The sequence below is a fragment of the Panthera tigris genome, chromosome B3 (assembly GCF_018350195.1).
Source record: "Panthera tigris isolate Pti1 chromosome B3, P.tigris_Pti1_mat1.1, whole genome shotgun sequence".
Classification (NCBI taxonomy): Eukaryota; Metazoa; Chordata; class Mammalia; order Carnivora; family Felidae; genus Panthera; species Panthera tigris.
Window position 1 is genome coordinate 128,930,472 of NC_056665.1, and position 6,732 is coordinate 128,937,203.

A 6,732-nucleotide genomic window follows, 5' to 3' on the forward strand; every position below is an offset into this window, starting at 1 on the left:
TCTTGGTCTTTCCTTCAAAAAAACTGTTAATATGAGTATTTAGAATCTGAATTGCAGAACAGAGTTTGCAGAGTAGAGAGCACCTTGGGGGGGGAAAGCTTTAATCTTGGTGCAAACTACTTCTTTTTATCTATAGCTTTTTGTAGTGACCCTAACTAAAATAGCAAATGATGTGAGACTATTATTTATAAACACAGACAGCAATAAGAAAATTAAAAGGCAGGATTGAATTAGTCAAAACACAAGCATATATATGCTATATGTTCACTAATAGCTACACTAATATAGCTACACTAATATATAATATAAAATAGCTACACTAATAAAAAGTATCTGTCAAGACAGAGGGCCAGGAGTACAGAAAAAATAGGTGGAACCATCCTGCAAGCAGGGACATCAGGGCCCCAACTGCACATGGGTCTGAGAGTTAAGTTTGTTCCATTCATCGGATTATAAATTGATGACTTGGCAACCTCTACCAAGATACCAAAATGGAGACACTTCCCAACAGTTTTTACTCTGGGTTAAAATCCTATGGGCGACACCACAATTTACCCACTCTCTTATCTACGATTATTGGAGATCTGTTGGCACTTGCTATATTAGCCATGACCTGTGGGTGGAGGCAATATATGGAAAGCAACATTTCATTTTCCTAAGACAAGGTCCAGGAACACAAAGTTTGCATGCCCTTTTCCTTCCTGTCCTTTTCATCTCTCTTTAAAACATTGATTTCCTGGTAAATGGATAGGAAACATATTAATTGGTGTCCTGGCAGGAAGCAGATGGCATATTTAAACCAGTGATTTGAAGAAATTAAAGTAAAGAGAACCTCTAAAAAGAGCTTTGGAAGAATTCAGGAAAGTCAGTATGGGAAAGTATGAGCTAGTGACAGACCAGTAGGGGCAAAAGATTGAAGAAATTCAAGGAATTTGGAAAAAGGTCACTGTTAGGACAAAAGCCTGGTTGAGGAATGTGGCCAGACATCAGTCACCTGGCAGGGAGGAAGCTGGCCTCCTGTCCTCACTCACTTACCTCCTGTTGGCTAAAACCCACAAAATGACAGAGGCTAAGGGGTCCTTTGATATAATCCAAAGGGCTCATCTGTCAGGGGCCCATGCAGAGTGGAAGAGGAAGCACCAAAGATCGTCGGGGACAAAAATATTCTATAACACATAGAGTATAATAAACAAAGTTTTAAGGAACCTTCACATCTGCTTTGGAGCAGCCCAATCTGATGCAAACAATACAGTAAACAGTTTTTATTCAGATTTTTGAAATTCTATTACAGCCATTCATAACATTCAAGGCAAGGTCAATATAGAGAAAGGTTTTTGGGGACTGATCCAAAATATAAAAGGAGTTCAGAGAAGTTGGGGCAAACTGCACAGGTCTGCCACATCTGAGTAGGTACTTGTCTGCTCAGAGTAGAATTCTCTGGAACCTGACCTAGGTTTGAGGGTGGACCTCTGTCTGACTTCACCAAGCTTCTCCTCTCTCATGACCCAGTGTAAGGATTTATTGAATGTCTTCTGAAATTGTAGCACCTGGCCAATTCATTTGAATTTTTTTCTCCCCAGTTAGTTTTGTTGGTGGAGAACCTGGTAATGTCTGTGAATCTCTAGATGATGTTCATTCTGTCTTTCCTCCCCTCTCTGACTGTTACTTAGGGAAAACTTGGTCTGAGCTGCATGGAGGAATGGCTTTATCATTGGAGACAGAGTGACCCTTGCTTCCAGCACTTGCTTTCTCTACTTAGAGAGAATTTTTGAGCCAGTCATATCATGTACATTGCTCTAAGAGTGGCAGGGCAGGGACAGTCAGAGGGGGCCCATACGCAAACACAGCACTATAAGAGAGATATGTACAGTGAATGCCCGGCATACATAGAAAGGGTAATTTGTGAAAAGGTGATTTTGGTGAGTCTTCATAAGCTATGTGATAACCTTTAAGCAAATAAATTCAATTCAACAATATGTTTATACGTGGTAGTATGAATTTGCACTCAGCGAATTGTTAGGTGTTACAGAGGCGACAATGTGTATAATACATGGTCTGTGCATCAAGGGCCTTTCCACCTGGTTAAGATGACATGAAAATCCATTAAGCGATGAATTACAGGCTGTGTTGCATTGCTGTTTAAGTGTCCAGTGAGTGGGACTGGTATAAAGTATTGAAAGAGAACTGTATGTAACAAGAAAGTCTAGACAAGATGAAGGTCAGACCATAAGCTTAGAAACAGGGACTGTAAAGATTGTAAGAGGAGATGGTTTTCCAAAGGAAGTATAAGCACCTACCCCTTTCAAACTAGAGCGATAAAGAATTAGGGCAGCAGCAGAGTTGGCAAGAATAATGATTCCTGACCTTCAAAATCTTCCCTATCTATAACTCTCATGGATTTCCATCTGTCTCAGCAAAGATAAGACTATGAATTCTTTTGCAGTGTGGTCTTATTGATTTGATACGTGTCATAATTTATGGTGTCTAAGAAATACAAAACTATGGCCATTTGGGGTTCATTTTGGAGTAAATCTAGAATGCTTGTATTAAATCTATCTCTATTTGTGTATGTATAAAATATCATATTTCTAAATATGAGTATCCAAATACACAATTATGAATATATTTATAGTATTATCAAGTGTTATGAGTCTTTGGTATTACGAATAATGTGCTATTAGACATATAAATACCACCCAGGATTTAGAAAACTCGTAAATGTTATATAATCATTCTAAACATTTTAGTAGAAATGTTCAGTTTCCTTTGCTTTGCTAACTCTTCATCCATGTTCAGTTCTCATAAAAAATAGCGTGTTTTTCCTGGTTGGACATAAAATTTCTTTCCTAGTGCTTGATTATTTAATTCAATATCAGATCTTGGCAAGATCTTTCAGCATCCAGGAAGTTAAAATCATGCACAGAAAATTACATTTTACTTTGTTATGAGAGCAGCTCTTATCTTTATATGTTGTCTCTATTGTAACATATAGTATAAGACAATCTTCCATTTAGAAACCACATGCAGGTACAGTTATTTTTATTTTGGAGGCATCCTTAGAAAATACACAACTACCAGAGTTAGCAGTCAGATTCTGGATGCTCTTTGTTAATAAACATTACCTCCGTTCCGATGCGTGGCATTACCATTTCCTAAATTATTGGAAAGTCTTCCCATCCTCCTCACCTCTAAAGTGTTTGTAAAGTATAAAACCCCATTGTTTTATATTGACACTGAAGCAAATTTCCCCACCCAATCTGTCAAAAATTCTTACATGGCTCTTGAATGCCTGTTGTTTTAATTTCTTAACATGGTATTAGAAACTTTTCATACTAATATCCAACATCTCTTGTACATTTTGGTTTCTCAGTCCACCGGTTTCTCCATTGACCACATAGACGTGCCAGTAAGACTCTGCACCTGTTACTGAGTAAGTTTTGTAATTTGTTTCTCCATGTATTTAGTTATATTGTACTTGTTCCCTGCAATTACCTCTCCCCTCTCTTACTCTTATAAAGTCTGTCCTTGTAGGCCAAAATTAAATCTTCTGGTCCTAACTTTTTTCCTTTTCTATATATTCATGTACCATTTATTCTCCAATAAAACGTGTCATTCTTGGTTCTATTATAAAAATGTATGTACATATCTCTCTCTCCCTGGCTAACATTTTACTCAAGAAACATTTAGTATGTCTCTACCGTGGGCCATGTTATTTTATAAGGAATTTGGAAACCAATATGAATGCAAAAGAATCCTTGTGCTAATAGAGTTATTTTGAATTTAGTAGATCAATAGCTAAACAAATGGTTACAAAATCGTCTGATATATATATATATATATATATATATATATATATATATAATTATTATTATAAAAGAACATATAAAATGTTATATAAAAAGAGAAGAAAAACTACCAAAGTCAGCCTATGAGAGTCAGGGTAGTCATCATTAATAACAGGTTAATCAAACTCAGTCTTTACAGAAGAAGAGAAAATTTACTAGTCAGACAAAAATGAGGCAAGACACCTAGTAGATGAACAGATAAGTTGGGAAATTAGATTGCCAGATGCACATAAGGGATTCAGTGAAGTTAGATTCAGAGTGCTTATAGCAGAAATACAGTAGTAGTCAGGTCATAAAAAGCCTTTTGTGTCCTACTAAGGTCGTAGAGGATAGGAAAGACCTGAAAACATTCTAAGCTGAGCAGAGATTTGTGTATCTGAAACACTGCCCAGACTGTGGTGCAGAGAGAGAATGGCTTTGAGTACATTAAACTCGAGAAAGAGAGGGTAAAATTATATGATTGCTTATGTGGTTCAAGTGAGCCATGATTAGATAATAGGCCATGGCAGTGGCCTTGATCATGGAGAAGGGAGATAGATTTGATAACAAAAAGAGGTAGCCAGTAGTAATGGCAGGTTTAGTGGTTAATTGACTACAAGAATGAGAGAGACAGAGAGTTGAAACCATTCTCTGGTTCGGGACAGGGCAACTAGAGAAGCGTGCAATCCATTCCCCAACACAGGGAATAAGAGGAAAGGCTAGTAGAAGGAATAAGAGAATGAGGTAGCTTCTGGACAGGCTGAGTTTGAGTGAGGTGCATTTAGAATTTTCATGGTAAGTTCTCAATTTGGAAGCTGGAAGAAAAGTTGAAGAGCTGAAGAGAGAGAGATGATAAGATCTCCCAGGAGAGTGTGAAGGTGTTGATTTAGGACCGGGAAGCAACACAGGTAATTAAAACGGTGGCATGCAATGAAATGTCCACAATAAGATTATGGAGTGAAAAGGGTCAGAGAGCACTAAAAACTGTCATCATAAGAGGAGCCAAAGGTAGCTTATGATCGGTAACAATAAAACAAAATGAACAAAGAAACAAATGAAAAACAAAGAAGGTTTCAGGGGAGTGTGGAGTGATGGAACTCGAAAAAAAGAGAACGTTTTCGATGGTGTCACATGCTAGTCAGCTAAAAGTGAAATATTAGTCATTGAATTTGGGAGTTAGGGATCCTTTATGTCTTCATCAAGTCATTTCCAGTGGGGACAGAGGCAATTTTCAACAACTCAGAAGAGGAGAAGAGGAGATAGAGTGTATTGGGTTCTGTTTTGATAAAGTGAGAAATGAGGAAATAGTGCATGATACGACAGCAGCCAAAATGAAACATTTTACTTCTGTTTTTGTTTTGTAGGTGAGACGTCTCAAGTATGAGTATATTCTTAGGAGAATGATCTAATGGAAAGCAGTAAAGTTACCCGCTTGAGAAAGAGGGTATTTGATAGCAGTTGAGTCAAGATGAATTGTATGTATTAGAAAGAAAAAAGTGATGGGATGGTCTTTGAACAGTGTATGGACAAAGGCAAGATTTTAGATGAAAAAGTGAGACACTCAGGGCTTTCCCCCCACCCCCCTTGTAGGAGACTAGGTTATCTACTGTGATGTGGAGAGGAGAAGGGGCCTTTGAAGACATGGCTATGTATTTGAAGTAACTACTGTGTGGATACGGACAAGGACTTGACCAAGTGCACGTGACAGGATGTCTGCATAGTTTTCTGTCTGAAGGCAGACACCATAAGGTTTTAACGGTACCTTTATTAAGGATTGGGTGATTTTTCTTCCAGGTACAGAAATACAAAAAAGGATCATGGGACCGTTCAAAGCAGATTTGAAGAATTTTAGGTGGAACACAATTGAAGCATATGTGCAAGGAATGTTGAGGTGAATCTATAAAAGATTACAAGTAATGAACCATGAGACATTAAAGCCTTAGATGTGGGTGGTAAGTTCGGGAAAAATGAGAATTTCCTTTTGGCTGACGCAGAAGCCTGTTGTTCTCAAACCTATGTGTATATAAGAATCATCAGGGATATCATGTTAAAAGTGCAAGTTTTCAGGCTGCCTCCACAGACTTTAGGGTGAGTTTTGGGGAACTACATTTTAAACCATACCAGATGATGATGCGGGAGGTCCTCAATCAACTTATTTTTTTGTTGTTATTATTAAAAAAGAAAGAAAGAAAATACTGGGAAAGGATGTCAGCTGAGAACATAGATTGGGAATGAGGCTGAAAAGGTAAATAAGGGTTGTGTTGTCATGGGACTTAAGTGTTTGTGTGAGGAATGTAAAAATTTTCCTTCAGATAACATATTAGCCTAAGGAATTTACAAAACAAAACAAAACAAAAACTCTAAGAGCTAATAAGTGATTCAACAAGGTTGCAGGACATACAACCCACAAATATCAATCAGATTTCTATATATGCTAACAATGAACATGTGGAAACCTACATTTAAAACAGAATACTATATATAATCATTCCAAAGAAATGACATATCTAAGTATAAACAACAAAATATGTATGAAATCTGTATGCTCAAAATTATAACATATTGATGAAAGAAATCAAAGAAGAGCTAAATAAGTGGAAAGACATGTGATTTTCGTGGATGGAAAGACTCCATATAGTAAAGATGTCAATTTTTTTTCAAATCGATCTATAGGTTTAATGTGATTCCTATCAAAATCCAAGCAAGATTTTTGGAGACATATTCAAACATTCTCAAATGTATGGGGAAAGGCACAGGCCCTAGAGCAGCTAAAACAATCTTGCAAAAGAATAATGCAGAAGGAATTGTTCCGTACAATATTAAGCTCTGCTGTATTCCTATACTGACCAAGACAGTGTGGTCGTGGTGGAGAGACAGACACTTAGACCAACCAGACTAGAGAACTTAT